General features: G+C 41.6%; 1 protein-coding gene across 6 annotated transcripts in view; it reads right to left on the reverse strand.

Annotated features, from left to right (window-relative positions):
* Window positions 1–8203, reverse strand: part of GCNT2 (glucosaminyl (N-acetyl) transferase 2 (I blood group)) — an 85396-nt gene extending 77193 nt beyond the window's left edge. For all 6 annotated transcript variants that reach the window (XM_043540131.1, XM_043540134.1, XM_043540133.1 and 3 more), the window contains exon 1: window positions 8188–8203. The gene's annotated coding sequence lies outside the window, so the exon portion shown is untranslated. The remainder of the gene's footprint in view (window positions 1–8187) is intronic.
* Window positions 8204–16012: the final 7809 nt, after the last annotated feature.

Below are 16012 nucleotides of genomic sequence, written 5' to 3' on the forward strand. Positions count from 1 at the left end.
TTCCTATCTTCATCAAGCTATTAGCTCAGATTTGCAACACAGTTTAGCTACTCAACACTCAAACCTAATCCCTACCAACTTGGGAAGCCTGGACCATCAGTTCCTTGGGCATGCCAGAGACGAGGCTGGTCCTCTGTCTCCTACTACCAGGTCTTCAGGGAAGAGTGTGAGTATGCTAGCTTAAGTAGACTATTAGAATAGAAATGTTACCACCAGGGATCATAGAATTGTATTATTTCTTTGTGACTCTGTGTTTTGTAGCATTTATGCTTCTTTCATTTATTTTGATAAAGATCTAAACAAGTTGGTATTGTCCTCAGTATAAGTGTCCTTGCCATACACCCCAAGAGTCCTCTCACGAGATTGAACTCTGTGTTCTCTATCCCTGTATCCTGAATTGGGACAAGAACCTAAATTATCTTCTGATTGGATCAGTGGCGAGCCATAGTAAAACTAGCCCATAAATTCAGGTCAACAGGCTAGTGTCACTAGAGATGGAATATTTTCCACTGTCATTACCAGTTTGATCAATTTAATATCCAGGCATATTTTGAGACTGAGCAATAGTAATGCTGCTCTGACTACACTGTGAAATATGAGACATTTTGCATCCATACCAAGCTTGTCCACTGCAGCATCATGTACATTGTGCATCCTCTGCCTCTTCCAATCTTGGGTGTTCATGTAGTTCTGTGAGTACTACATTAACATGTGCACTAGCACTCATCTTAAACATAATCTGGTGAGGTTTCTCCCAGTGGGACAATCTGGGGATGCTTGGGCTGCCTAGGGACTGTGACGGGAATCACTGCTGCTACTAGCTTTTCATGAGTGACTGCTTCCGCATAAACACAATCTGTGCTGTACTCTGGCTGTTCATTTCTTTCCCAGGGATCCTTCTGGCTGTGCAAAGTTTTGCATGATTGTGCCATATCATGTGTTCTGTTCTCTCTTCTGCTTTATGGAACTCGAGATCATCTCTTTCCTTTATCAGCTTCTCATGGACTTTTGGCAAACTGGTCCCAAACACTGTTATAGCCAATGATTTTAGTTTACTGTGTGATGTTATAATTAACTAGCATTACATCACATATAATCATTGTATGTTCAATGGGGTTAAATTGTAGGCTTCTAGAAATATAAGACTGATTAGTAGTTAGAAGGGATAATTATGTATTAAGTATCTAAGTAAGTAGGGTTGAAATGCAAGGTCTACAGGCCGAGGCCTGTAAGATTTTAGCTTAGCTATACTAGGCAATAGGCTTAAGAAATGCTTTGACATAAGTTAGTGACCAAAGAATGACCCTAGACCACAAGATTACAAGAAAAGATGTACCAACATGTGATACTCCAAAAAATTAGCAGGAAAAGTCATTTTTTGTGTACAAGGTACCCAGTAGTAACATTTTGCTAACACATGCCCCAACCGCAGGGTGCATTATGTGAATAATGCTAATGGGGTATAGTCAGAATCACATTATAAAAAGAGGGTGCCCGGATTAGGAAAATTGAGCTCCTTATGGGAAACTCCAGCAGGAACCATCCCTCTACTGATGATCAATCCATGAGAGACCCATCAGACCCTAACAGTGTCTAGGAGGATGTGAGTATAACCATATTTGTAACTTGGGCATAGGTCTGTATAGAATTTCTATATGCTTGGGTAATAGCTCATCTTAAGTGATCACTCTCCTTACAGTTTCAGAGTAACAGCCGTGTTAGTCTGTATTCGCAAAAAGAAAAGGAGTACTTGTGGCACCTTAGAGACTAACCAATTTATTTGAGCATAAGCTTTTGTGAGCTACAGCTCACTTCATCGGATGCATACTGTGGAAAATACAGAAGATGTTTTTATACAAACCATGAAAAAATGGGTGTTTATCACTACAAAAGGTTTTCTCTCCCCCCACCCTACTATCCTGCTGGTAATAGCTTATCTAAAGTGATCACTCTCCTTACAGTGTGTATGATAATCAAGGTGGGCCATTTCCAGCACAAATCCAGGATTTAACAAGAACGTCTGAGGAACGGGGGCGAGGGGGGGGGGAATAAACAAGGGGAAATAGGTTACTTTTTATAATAACTCAACCATTCCCAGTCTCTATTCAAGCCTAAGTTAATTGTATCCAATTTGCAAATTAATTCCAATTCAGCAGTCTCTCGTTGGAGTCTGTTTTCAAAGTTTTTTTGTTGAAGGATAGTCACTTTGAGATCAGAAATCGAGTGACCAGAGAGATTGAAGTGTTCTCCGACTGGTTTTTGAATGTTATAATTCTTGACATCTGATTTGTGTCCATTTATTCTTTTACGTAGAGACTGTCCAGTTTGACCAATGTACATGGCAGAGGGGCATTGCTGGCACATGATGGCATATATCACATTGGTGGATGTGCAGGTGAACAAGCCTTTGATAGTGTGGCTGATGTTATTAGGCCCTGTGATGGTGTCCCCTGAATAGATATGTGGGCACAGTTGGCAACGGGCTTTGTTGCAAGGATAGGTTCCTGGGTTAGTGGTTCTGTTGTGTGGTGTGTGGTTGCTGGTGAGTATTCGCTTCAGGTTGGGGGGCTGTCTGTGGGCAAGGACTGGGCTGTCTCCCAAGATTTGTGAGAGGGTTGGGTCATCCTTCAGGATAGGTTGTAGATCCTTGATAATGTGTTGGAGGGGTTTTAGTTGGGGGCTGAAGGTAACGGCTAGTGGCGTTCTGTTGTTTTCTTTGTTAGGCCTGTCCTGTAGTAGGTGACTTCTGAGAACTCTTCTGGCTCTATCAATCTGTTTCTTCACTTCCGCAGGTGGGTATTGTAGTTGTAAGAATGCTTGATAGAGATCTTGTAGGTGTTTGTCTCTGTCTGAGGGGTTGGAGCAAATGCGGTTGTATCGCAGAGCTTGGCTGTAGACAATGGATCGTGTGGTGTGGTCAGGGTGAAAGCTGGAGGCATGTAGGTAGGAATAGCGGTCAGTAGGTTTCTGGTATAGGGTGGTGTTTATGTGACCATCGTTTATTAGCACTGTAGCGTCCAGGAAGTGGATCTCTTGTGTGGACTGGACCAGGCTGAGGTTTATGGTGGGATGGAAATTGTTGAAATCATGGTGGAATTCCTCAAGGGCTTCTTTTCCATGGGTCCAGATGATGAAGATGTCATCAATATAGCGCAAGTAGAGTAGGGGCGTTAGGGGACGAGAGCTGAGGAAGCGTTGTTCTAAGTCAGCCATAAAAATGTTGGCATACTGTGGGGCCATGCGGGTACCCATAGCAGTGCCGCTGATTTGAAGGTATACATTGTCCCCAAATGTAAAATAGTTATGGGTAAGGACAAAGTCACAAAGTTCAGCCACCGGGTTAGCCGTGACATTATCGAGGATAGTGTTCTTGACGGCTTGTAGTCCATCTTTGTGTGGAATGTTGGTGTAGAGGGCTTCTACATCCATAGTGGCCAGGATGGTGTCATCAGGAAGATCACCGATGGATTGTAGTTTCCTGAGGAAGTCAGTGGTGTCTCGAAGGTAGCTGGGAGTGCTGGTAGCGTAGGGCCTGAGGAGGGAGTCTACATAGCCAGACAATCCTGCTGTTAGGGTGCCAATGCCTGAGATGATGGGGCGCCCAGGATTTCCAGGTTTATGGATCTTGGGTAGTAGATAGAATATCCCAGGTAGGACAGGCCTAACAAAGAAAATAACAGAACGCCACTAGCCGTCACCTTCAGCCCCCAACTAAAACCCCTCCAACGCATTATCAAGGATCTACAACCAGATGTCAAGAATTATAACATTCAAAAACCAGTCGGAGAACACTTCAATCTCTCTGGTCACTCGATTTCTGATCTCAAAGTGACTATCCTTCAACAAAAAAACTTTGAAAACAGACTCCAACGAGAGATTGCTGAATTGGAATTAATTTGCAAATTGGATACAATTAACTTAGGCTTGAATAGAGACTGGGAATGGTTGAGTTATTATAAAAAGTAACCTATTTCCCCTTGTTTTTTCCTACCCCCCCCCCCCACCAGACGTTCTTGTTAAACCCTGGATTTGTGCTGGAAATGGCCCATCTTGATTGTCATACACATTGTAAGGAGAGTGATCACTCTAGATAAGCTATTACCAGCGGGAGAGTAGGGTGGGGGGAGAGAAAACCTTTTGTAGTGATAAACACCCATTTTTTCATGGTTTGTGTGTATAAAAACATCTTCTGTATTTTCCACAGTATGCATCCGATGAAGTGAGCTGTAGCTCACGAAAGCTTATGCTCAAATAAATTGGTTAGTCTCTAAGGTGCCACAAGTACTCCTTTTCTCCTTGCAGTGTGTATGATAACACCCATTTTTTCATGTTCTGTGTGTGTATATAAATCTCCTCACTGTATTTTCCACTGAATGCATCCGATGAAGTGAGCTGTAGCTCACGAAAGCTTATGCTCAAATAAATTGGTTAGTCTCTAAGGTGCCACTAGTACTCCTTTTCTTTTTGCGAATACAGACTAACACGGCTGCTACTCTGAAACCTGTCATAACTTTAATTGTAACTTTAATGAAACTTGTAAAATAGACTAGACCTAATACTTGTAAATGTATGTGAGGTCACGACCCTTGGTCTTTATGTGTTCCTAGAGACTCTAAATTTGAAGCAAGTAGCAGAGGTGATTTTCACTCTGTTACGTTTGAAACTATAGCCACTCTAGAGCCAAACCCATGATGGTGTAATACCACATTACAAAATTCACTTTAAATAAAATAAAAGGCTAAGGGGAAGTATCCTCTTATTCATACTGCAAGTATTGAAAATAATTAAGATGTCTTATTGATGAGTAATATTTAATATCACAGAGTGGTACCAAATAAATAAATAGCAGTTGTGTGTAAGGGACCCAGCACTTGTGTATGGGTAGAAACCCTATCAGGCATGGCAGAGTGAATCTGATGGTTCACCGTCATTGAGCTGAGTTGCTGCTCTGATGACTGGGAGATCGCTGAGTGATGTTCGGTCACTGAGTTGATGGCATTCGTTGTGAATTCTCACTTAACAGAGTGGGCCCCATGAAGGCTGCCATCTTCCACTTCTGCTCCAGCAATACAAACAGACCAGGAGTTCTCATATCACAAAAGCCCCTCTGCGCTCCCTTGACACAACAAGACACCAGCACTGGCTTGACTGCATGCAAAACCTTGATTTTACACATTCAAGTTGTCAAGCCTGGACACTAATGCAACGTCTTGGGGCCACTAATCCCACAGAGTACTGGCCACCAAAAATCCAGCCAAACTCAATAGTCTCCAAACTGGTGGAGAACACAAAAGGACCACTTGAAAAACACACAAGAAGAGAAGTGTGTCAACAACTCTACCAAACACTTGCTATCAATCCTCAAGGAGAACCTTCCACTGTCAGTATTGAGGAAGTAAAAGAAGGACTTGCCTCAATGAAAAAAGGGAAGGCTGCAGGCCCTGATGGTATTCTGGTACGCACCTCCACCAACTCGGCCCCAAAGGACTCCAATGGCTAGCAACGTTGCACTCCACTACCTTAAGGACAGTACGGATCCCTAAAATATGGCATGAGGCAATGGTAATTGCCATTCCAAAGCCCGGAAAGCCCCCTGATGAAGTGGGAAGCTATAGGCCAATTTCTCTACTATGTACAACCTATAAACTTCTTGAACGTATCATCTTCAAAAGAATATGCCCTTTTTCTGAGCCAATTATCCCTGTTGAACAGGCAGGCTTCTGGCCTAAATGTAGTTGTTGTGACCAAGTTCTGGCACTCACAACTCACATTGAGGCTGGCTATCATAAAAAAAAAAAAAAAAAAAGACTGGTGCAGTATTTGTTGACCTCTCCTCTGCGTATGATATTGCATGGATTAAGAACCTGATGCTGAAACTTGTTAATATTATACCTTGCTACCAAACACTTCGCCTGCTCTGGACCATGCTGAGCAACAGACGCCTACAGGTGTAGCTGGGTAATAAGACCAGCTCACCCCGTATCATAAACAATGGGCTACCACAAGGCTCTGTACTTGCGCCAACCCTCTTGAATATTTACATAAGTGATGTGTCTCCAGCTAAATCACGAAAGTGTGGCTATGCAGATGATCTTGTCATGACAATCCAAGCAAACCTCCATGACATTGAGAAAGCATTAACTGAGGACCTCCAAAATATAGAACAATATTTACAGAAATGGAGGCTCAAACGAAACCCTGGAAAAACAATTGTGAGTGCATTTCATCTTGATAATAGGAGTGCCAAAAACACACTGAAAGTAGCTTTCTGTGATAAAAATGTGCAACACAATTACTCTCCAACATATCTCGGAGTGAAACTCAACTGCACCCTCACCTTCCATGACCATCTTGAGAAGATAGCTGCAAAGGTAAAAACAAGAGCCAACATAATCCCCAGAAACTAGAAGGTATAACCTGGGGTGCATCAGTATCAGTGCTGCGAACATCTGCAATAGCACTTGTATATTCAGTAGCTGAATATTGTGCACCGTTATGTAGCAAATGCAGCCACACATGACTTGTGGATACCCAGCTGAATACAGTGATGTGGTGCATCACGGGAACCCTTAAGTCGATGCCAACACCCTGGGTACCTGTCCTGTCTAACATCGCTCCCCCGCCGATACACCGAACTGCTGCAACATTCCGCGAAGCTCAGCAAATCCAGGAAAACAGATGTCTTCCTATTCACCAAGACCTTGACAACACTCACTCTCCCTCCTCCCCCCCCGCAACGTCTTAAATCCCACACGCTTTTCTGGGAACATTCGTTTAGCCTCATACAATCAGGCTATGATCAGAAGGAGGCTTGGAAAGCAGATTGGGCTAAACAATACTTAAATAATAGGCATCTTGTGCCAAATCCCACACAGAAAGTTCCTGGGTTTGACCTTCCACAGTCATCTTGGTCAACTCTGAACCGAATTTGAACCAACCATGGTAGATGCAGATATTTAATGCACAAATAGAAAATCAAGGACTCCCCGGTGTGCGAGTGTGGTTCCCATCGAAGATATCACTACCTACTGCCCAATTTATAAATATGAAGGAGGCATCAATGCAATAAATTCTGCTACTCCTGATGTAGCTATTTGGCTCAATCACCTTCAGGTGAAATTGTAGTAGCTGCTCTATACCAGCCATACGAAAGAAGAAGACCATCATTAATAAATTCCTCAAGCTTTATTAATAAGCACCCCAGACTTTGGACTCCTCTGAACTGCACCACAGATGGAGCATTGAGAAAAACTTTGTGGGGTTACCTTGGTCACTGCCCCTGTTCTCGGTGTACTCCAGCTGTTAACAGCTGAGGGGGAAGGAAGCACCACAAGTACTTCTCAGCAGAGGTAATACCTTATAGAATATTTATTTAAATTAGGAAGCAATTAAGGGAGGGATACCTTCCTAATAGGGAATTCTTAAGAGAGTCATTGAACAAGGTCAGGTGCCAAGTCAGGCATTCACCCTAATGGACCCACAGACACCCCTCGAGACGTTTTTGCAGGACTACATTGAAACCTATGTTGGAGGGTCAGCAAAAATGGTGAATAATCAAACCCTCATAGATCACCCAGATCCGTGGAACTTAAGATGTTCCATTTTTTATAAAGAAAAATTAAAGAGAGAACCTCAGGAGGTGAAGGGACTAGCAATGAATTCTGCATATATTGTAGGTAACACTTAGCAGTTGGATCAGGGACAACAGCCTTATCCCAGGAAAAAGGGATTAGTGAAGTTAAGAGAGCATCTTATTCAGACACTGGAAATGAATTCAGTTCTTATTTATCAGAGAAATGGTCTTGCAAAAGAACTGACTTGCTGCAAGCAGCAGTTACACAGAGCTGATAATGTGGCAAGCTTAAGCAATAATGGGTTGGAAACGTTTATCTGGGCAAGAAATGAACATAGCAGAATTAGTTCAGAGAATTTAGGTGTTAGAACAAACCTGTAATATTCTAGAAAACATGTATCATCAGGTAATAAATACAGAAGATGAGATTTGGTAGGAAATCCAAGCTGTTCCAAATATAGACAGTAAGAAGATGTATGTACAGAGATCCAGTTGTCACCTGTATATGTTGCTCCTATAATATCAGATAAGCCCACTTCCCATATCCCAGTAGCCATGGTGGTACCTGGGAAAGAAAAGCCAGTGTTAGGACATAGACCCTCACCCCCACTTACCTGGTTGAGAGCTAAGAGCAGACAGGAAGACAGAACGAACACACTGGAAAGTTAAGAAAAGAGGAAGTGTCAAACACAGACACTTCAGGAGGAGTGAAAGGGGGATTTGAAGAGGCTGTCAGTAGTGAAGAAAGGGAAAGTCTGTTAAAAATTTTGCCATAAAAGGAAAAGTCAGGACATGCTTCAGTCTCATTCACAATTGTGCTGCTTATTATAAGAAACCCCAGGAACTATAGAACTTGCTGTAAGTGCATGCAAGAAGGCAATCTTAAGTATTGAGGCCTCCCATGAAAGACAAAAGTCTCTGCAATTTGTGACCCCAACAAATGAGTCTAATACCTTTAAACCAATTGAGCCAGAAGCAATAATGAAAAGAACAAGTAACATACTTCATTCTGATTGCCATATGCCCACTTTACACCAAAAGGTTTGGTCAAAAACAAATCCCCCCCAGAAAAACCTGCCAATGCCAGATCTTCACAAGGTGCAGGCACCTACCCCAGCCAAGAAAAAGTATAAAAGGTTAGAACAAAACTCCACATCTAAATCATCCATTGTAGAAGCTGCCCAAACATGGAAGGAACCGGTTCCATTGAAAAAAGGGGAAAAGAAAATCCCCCAAAGTAACTTAAAGGAGGAAAGAGAATCAGCTTCTAAATTGGAACCTTCAGGATTAAGTAGTCATGTCTTCCCAATAGCAGTGGTAACAAATGTAGAAACACTAAATGCCATTGCAAAGATGGTAGGGCCAATGAAAGAAGGAGAATCAGTTGCTGTACATTTAGAAACAGTCGTAAAATGATTTCAGTTAAATAAATAGGACTTGGTTAGGATTTTATCGTGAACTGTCGACAGGGCTTTATGGAGTCCATTACCACCAGAATTTTGAGAAGGGGAAAGATCATTTAAGGACACTGTACATCTATTAGAATGAAATATGCACCTAGGACAGTCAGGGGTCATCCTGGCAGCTAATATGAGACAATGGGAGGGAGAACCCTCAGATGAGTTTCATAACAGATTATGTGCATCTTAGAAATCTAATGAAATGCCTGGAAAAGAAAGAGACCCCCAATATATTAATTTACTAGTTAACAATTCTTTACCAGCAGTCCGAAGGAAGGTTACGATTAAGGCTAAGATTTTGTCTTGGTGATTTTTAGTAAAAGTCATGGACAAGCAATAAACAAAAATTCACGGAAGCCCGTGACCTGGCCGTGGCTTTTACTAAAAATAATTGTGACAGAATGGGGAGTGGGGAGTCCAGCACCCACACTGCTGCCACTCACAGCGGCTGGGAGCTGCAGGGTCCCCCCACTGCCCGTGACAGCTGGGAGCTGTGCAGAGGCTCGCAGCTCTGGGGCTGGTGACTGGGAGCTCCAGGGCCGGCAGCGAAGAGCCGCAGCACACCCATGCTGCCCACCACCACTGAAAGCTGTGGCGATCCCTGCCGCAGCTCAGAGCTCCAGGGCTGGGAGTTGTGGGGGACTGCTGCCACCTATGACAGCTGAGAGCTTTGGGACCCCAGCTGGCTGACAGCTCCAGCCATAGCCACAGGGCTGAAGCAGAAAATGTCACGGAGGTCTGTGGAAGTCACAGATTCCATGACCTCCATGACATAATTGTGGCCTTAGTTATGATGCAGGTACACCCCAGAAGTACCCTTCCAGAAGTTCTGGACTTTTTGCCTAATGCTTATAGTTACAAGAAACCCAACAGAAAAGGTCCAAGAAAACTCATCATCCCATAGCAACTGTTCAAGGAGGTGCAGGTAAACCAATAGTTAAAGTAAAAGGTCTGCAGAGTACAGCACAAGGCCAACAAGCTAACTCAAGAGGGTTGGGTAATAATAGAAATTGATCAGATCCAAGGGGAGCCATACAACGACGTCCCCAAATCCAAAATCCACAATACAGTAAAAGCTTTGTTATCCGGCATGTTGGTGGAATAGGGGGGTGCCAGCTAATCAAAAATTCTGGTTAACTAAGAGTTATACTTACCAATGGAACACCAATTTTCAGAGAGTTAAAATACAATAAAATGAATAAAGTATAAAATAGTATACAGGTACTCACCAGTCCAGTGGCAGTACTGCACTGCAGAGTGGTTGGTTTCTTGGAGCACTTAGTTGTATACAGGTAAAATTTTCTCTACAGTAGGTTATTTTATGACACTACATATCACTATGGGCAGCGCATGGCATACAGCCAAGATCACTAAAAATACACTTAACACTAAAACTATACCGAACATAATTTAATCTTTCTTTGATGATTCAGAAGACACTTCAGGTTCTTGCAGTGCCTCAGGGTCATCATTATCAACATCAATTATCATTGTAGATGTAGAAGGTGAAGGGGGTTGGGCTGAATTTGTAATGACCCTATGACACACCCTGGAAGCTGCTTTTTTTAAATAAATCCCTGATATCAGCTTGCTTACTTGTCTTCTGCCTTGAGTGTAGAAAGTGCAATTGCATAACCTCCTGGGCAGTATACTAGTCCCGGTTAATAGATTGAAGATTTGTATCGGGAGATATCAGAAATGACAGTTGTGACGCATGGATAGAAAGGGTTAAACATCCTGCAAAATAAATAACCCTCAAAAGACACATGGAGAGATAATGTTTGTGTTTTTGTGTATTTACATATGTATGAGTAGGGTGGACAATGTAATCAACAGTCCCTGTCTATGCTGTATTCTGATAATACAGAGGTCAAAAGAACATCCTATCATTTAAATGAATTGTAAACATAGGATATCTCAGTATTCACCTCTCTTTGAAATGTACTGTGAATGGTAGAGGAACAAGCAAATGGCCTTATGTTAATTTGTATAGCTAAGTACTGGTGATGGACCTCCTTCAAAGTCATCCTAATTACCTTTTGTTCCCCGAGGAAATCCCAACTTGTCAAAAGGACATGAAATTGTACAAATGATCCTGGGGTCCTGATTCTGTTATCTTGGATCAGCTTAGACTTCATCAGGGGAAGTTTGAATCACAAGACTGAGGTCCCAGTTATGCTGGTACACCCTGAATATGAGATTTGGACATTGGACTATGACCTATGAACTGAATTCTAAGGGAACTGTTTGCAGCTACAAAGCTCAACATCTCTGCTATGACTCTGAACCTCAATGAATTGAACTCATATCTGTATGTATATTGATCTTTTAACCATACTCTCTCTTTTGTTTGTTAAGAAATTTTAGTTTAGTTAATAAGAATTGGATGTAGTGTGTATTTGGGTAAGATCTGAAACATTCATTAACCTGGAAGGTAATGTGTCTGATCCTTTGGGATTGGTAGAACCTGTTCTTTTATGTGATTAAATTTTCATCATATTTGACATGGGTACCTGGATGGAGGCCTGAGGCTGGATCACTTTAAGGGAACTGAGTAGCAGCCGTGTTAGTCTGTATTCGCAAAAAGAAAAGGAGTACTTGTGGCACCTTAGAGAATAAGCTCAAATAAATTTGTTAGTCTCTAAGGTGCCACAAGTACTCCTTTTCTTTTTAAGGGAACTGTGTTGTTTGGACTTCTGAGTAACCAGTAAGGTAATAAAGAAGCTGTTCCATTCTGGCTTGGTGAATCTAAGTATTGGAATATCCACCAGCTTTATGGGGATTGTCTGCACCATTCTTTGCAGTGCATGCTAACTGAGTGACCACAGCTGACTCCCCACTGGGACCCCGGTCACACCAGTTAATAGAGCCTTTCGGATGATAAAGTGCCGGATAACACAGCTTTTATTGTATAACTATCAGAGAAACATGAATGAAAGAGCACGGTCACGCTCTTCACCGTCTTCACCAACTACAGTCAGGAGACAATTCGTATCTGACCCTAATTGTTATTGTCCCCATCAAAGAAAGCCAACCTATCAACCCCCTAGTTCTACAATGGACACGATTATCAAAGAACTTCGCCAGATAGGGGCAACACTAGACTCTCACAAGTGTGAAATGCAAAAAAATGCAGCAGCAAATGTATGATATTGAATTGCTAACCTACCCCACCTCAACCCATTGCAGTAGCTACTGGAACGTTAACCCCAGATTTCAACTCCACTTATAGAGTATGAAAGCCAGAAAGGAGGTTGGGGGGAATGAGGACCCATAATGACAGATAGCATGAAGCTAACAGGCCCTGTGCAGTTTTTTCCCTCCAAAGGAAAACATTGCAAAGGGAAGGGCACATGTGCAGCCATTAGTGACTAAACATACGCTCTTGCTAAACACAAGCATGAGTGTGAAAGGATGGCAGTGACTATTGTAATCATAGGATGAAATTTTCCTCCACAGTTTTTTTTTTTTTTTTAGATATTACCTTGTCTGAAGGAGGTCGAACACCAGCCCAACAGAAGGCAAATGCAATCTGAAAATGTCCATGCCCACTGACATAACTTCTTTATGATCTTTACTAGGATTGGCGGGATATCGTCAAGACTTCATCCCTAACTTTGCTTCCAGTGCAGGTCCTCTGTATAACTTCTGAAAAAAGGGATTGCTTGGGCCTGGACAGACCAGCATGTGAATGCATTTGTAAAATGGAAGCAAGCAGCAATGCAAGCATCTGTCCAGATCCCAGAAAACCATATCACTTAGAGGTCTCTCTGAGTGCAACTGCACTTGCAACAGGAGCTGCCTAAAGAGAGGCATGGAAAATTAGGCCAGTAGCCAACGTCTCCAGAAGAATGAGCCTAGTGGAACTTAAATATTCCACTTGTGAAAAATATTTATTGGCCACCAGCTGGACTACCAAGCATTTTGCATTTTTAACTGATTTAAACCCAATAGTCTCCATTCCACACACACCCCTCATCCCTTTCTAATCAAACCAAGGATGGATAAGTGTCTAATGTTCATCTAGCACACTGGACTTTGTTGTTGCAGGGCAAACATATAACAGCAGCCCCAGTATGGAGCCTATCTCCATTGCCGGATGCCCTGTTGTATTTTGGCAACCCTCAGGTGTGCCTCGATGTTGAGTAAGGAAAAACCTTAACCCAGTTTTTCACATTAATACCTCCCAAAATAAAGATCACCAAAGAATATTGCTTTTTATAGATGAGTCCAACTACTGTGATTAGAAGAAAACAATACCTTCTTGCTATTGATTCGTTCTCTAAATGGGTGAAAACATTCCCCCTTAAGGCAAATGCAGCTTTAGCCACAACAAAAATCTTGGTGAAACAAGTCTTCTCTCATTGGAAACTCCCCACTTGGGTAGAGGAACACAGTTTACCGGACAAGTGTTCCAAAGGTGTCTACAGTTGTTGGGAGTGCAACAAAATTGCACATTCCATATAGATCTTAATAACCAGGGATGGCAGAATGAACAAATTGCACCTTCAAACTAATGCTGCGGAAACTGGCAAATGCCAATTGGATTCCACCCATTTTAATGACACTCAGGGCAACTCCACACCTTTTGAGGTGATGACTGGGCAAACCATGTGAATGCCAGAGCATCCTTTGTGGCATACCAATGGCACACAGCTAGAGGAAGTCAAACTGGAAAGCTATCTGCAAGCATTACAAAAACATTTGAATCAGATTCCTTTGCAGGTAGCTGTTAAATTGGGAAAATCTAAATGGAAAGCAAAAAGCTTATTCTGATAAAGGCCAAAAAAAGAATGCTTCGGAAAATTGGAGATCAGGTTATGCTCCTATCATATGCTGTACCAGAACACAATTTATCTAACCAATGAATCGGGCCACACTATATTATGAATAGACTCAGGTTCCTCTGTATACAGAATCAGAATAACACACACACACACAAAAGAACAGGTAGATAAATTCTGTCATGCTATCACTTTAAAGTTGTACCGGAAAATAAATATTTCTCCATAGGCAGTGGAACTAGTGACGTTGACTACAAAAGAGGAAGTAGAGGACCAGAGAGAGCCAGCCCAATAGAAGGGGAAAAGAAAAAAAAGTGCATGTCTTAACAGCATTTATGCTGTATTATTACCTTAATACTGCACTTCAAACCAAACAACAGACTGTTCCAGTACAACAAGAAACAAGAATAGTCAAAGCAAATCAGAATGTTATGTTGGGACTAGACTCAGACTTGCCTATTGCTCAGGATGCAATTATAACAGTGATCTGGGCACAAGAATGAATAAAACAATAAATAAATAAAATAAATAAATAAAACAAGATCAAGGATTAAAAGAGAGAAAATTATTTTTAAATGAAATTTTCTCCAAATTGAATGGTCAACCAGCATAAGCACAATTTATAACTAAGATCTGGGATAAAACATTGTTTACTGCATGGACTAACAGTACAACTTGGACAATACATAAGGGAAAGAGTCATATTTCAGGTCTGTATAGATTGGGATAGGGTTAGCATTGAAGGATAAGTGAAAAATTTTCCACTGGAGGTCCAGAAACTTAAAGGAAGGTATGTGCATTATTTTCCAAAGAAATTTAGTCAGTCAAATACTTCTTCCAACGACCCATAACAAATTTTATCAAAAGGTTAAAAGTAATACGTAAGAAACTTGTTCTTAAACATGACATAAAAGAAAATGAACAAATGCCTTTTGTGGATTGAAAAGAATCTCTCCCTTTCCTACCTGAAAGGGGGTTCCAAAGAGGATGGCTCTAGACTGTTCTCAGTGGTAGCAGATGACAGAACAAGGAGTAATGGTCTCAAGTTGCAGTGGGGGAGATTTAGGTTGGATATTAGGAAAAACTTTTTCACTAGGAGGGTGGTGAAACACTGGAATGCGTTACCTAGGGAGGTGGTGGAATCTCCTTCCTTAGAAGTTTTTAAGGTCAGTCTTGACAAAGCCCTGGCTGGGATGATTTAATTGGGGATCGGTCCTGCTTTGAGCCGGGGGTTGGACTAGATGACCTCCTGAGGTCCCTTCCAACCCTGATATTCTATGATTCTATGATATTCTATGATTCTTAATTAAGGAATCCGCGGTGGGGGGGGGGAAGGAATGTAAAACATATATTACAAGTGAAGGTAAATCTTTAGCAGGAAGTGACGGAATCCCATATGATTATGGAAAAACAAAACCAAATGTCAAAGCTCAGTAAAAAATGGAGCGTTGACCATGCAGAACCTAAATAATGAAAATTAAGGAGAATATGAAGTTTGTATCCAAATTAAGTCTTCGGGTATTGTAAAAGTTAACATATTTTCAAGTAAAGGTCAGGCAACAATAGTTGGAAAGGCCTATGATTCACAACATTTAGTGAAATATCCAGTTCTACAAGAAGGCCCTGTTAATGGTCTCACTGCTACATCTACACCAGGGGTATGAATCAATCAATCAATCAATCAAGTACAATGTATGCATATCCCTGTTGTGTTAAATCAGTGTAACTGGTAAATGAGTACATTTAGTTATTGTAAAGATACTAAGGTTGAATCTTTCTTTTCAGTACTCCTCATAAATAAGGTTATTGCTTATCAACAACCAGTACAGGATATTACTGGTTGAGGTATCAAGATACAAACCAGCATTTATGTTTCCAGAAAAAAACAAGGAATTAATCCTTTTGGAGTTTTGAATAGTATCTATCACAGGTTTATTTAGTACAAGAATGTCAATTTGGAATAAGGTTGATGTTGAAAGAATCAAAAGGGGAAAAGTGACAAGCAAAAGGCAATTTCTAACAGGTCCCAGAAGGTGAGGAAGACAGAGAACAAAATTCCAGGTTACCAACTGCCGTAACAAAATAATGAATTCTGCAGTAAAAATACTGAATTTTGTGGTATCTTAGAAAAATGCCTAATTCCATGGCCACACAGTCACAAAGCCATGGGGCCCTGAGCACAGTGACTGGGGCAG

The sequence above is a fragment of the Chelonia mydas genome, chromosome 2 (assembly GCF_015237465.2).
Source record: "Chelonia mydas isolate rCheMyd1 chromosome 2, rCheMyd1.pri.v2, whole genome shotgun sequence".
NCBI lineage: Eukaryota > Metazoa > Chordata > Testudines > Cheloniidae > Chelonia > Chelonia mydas.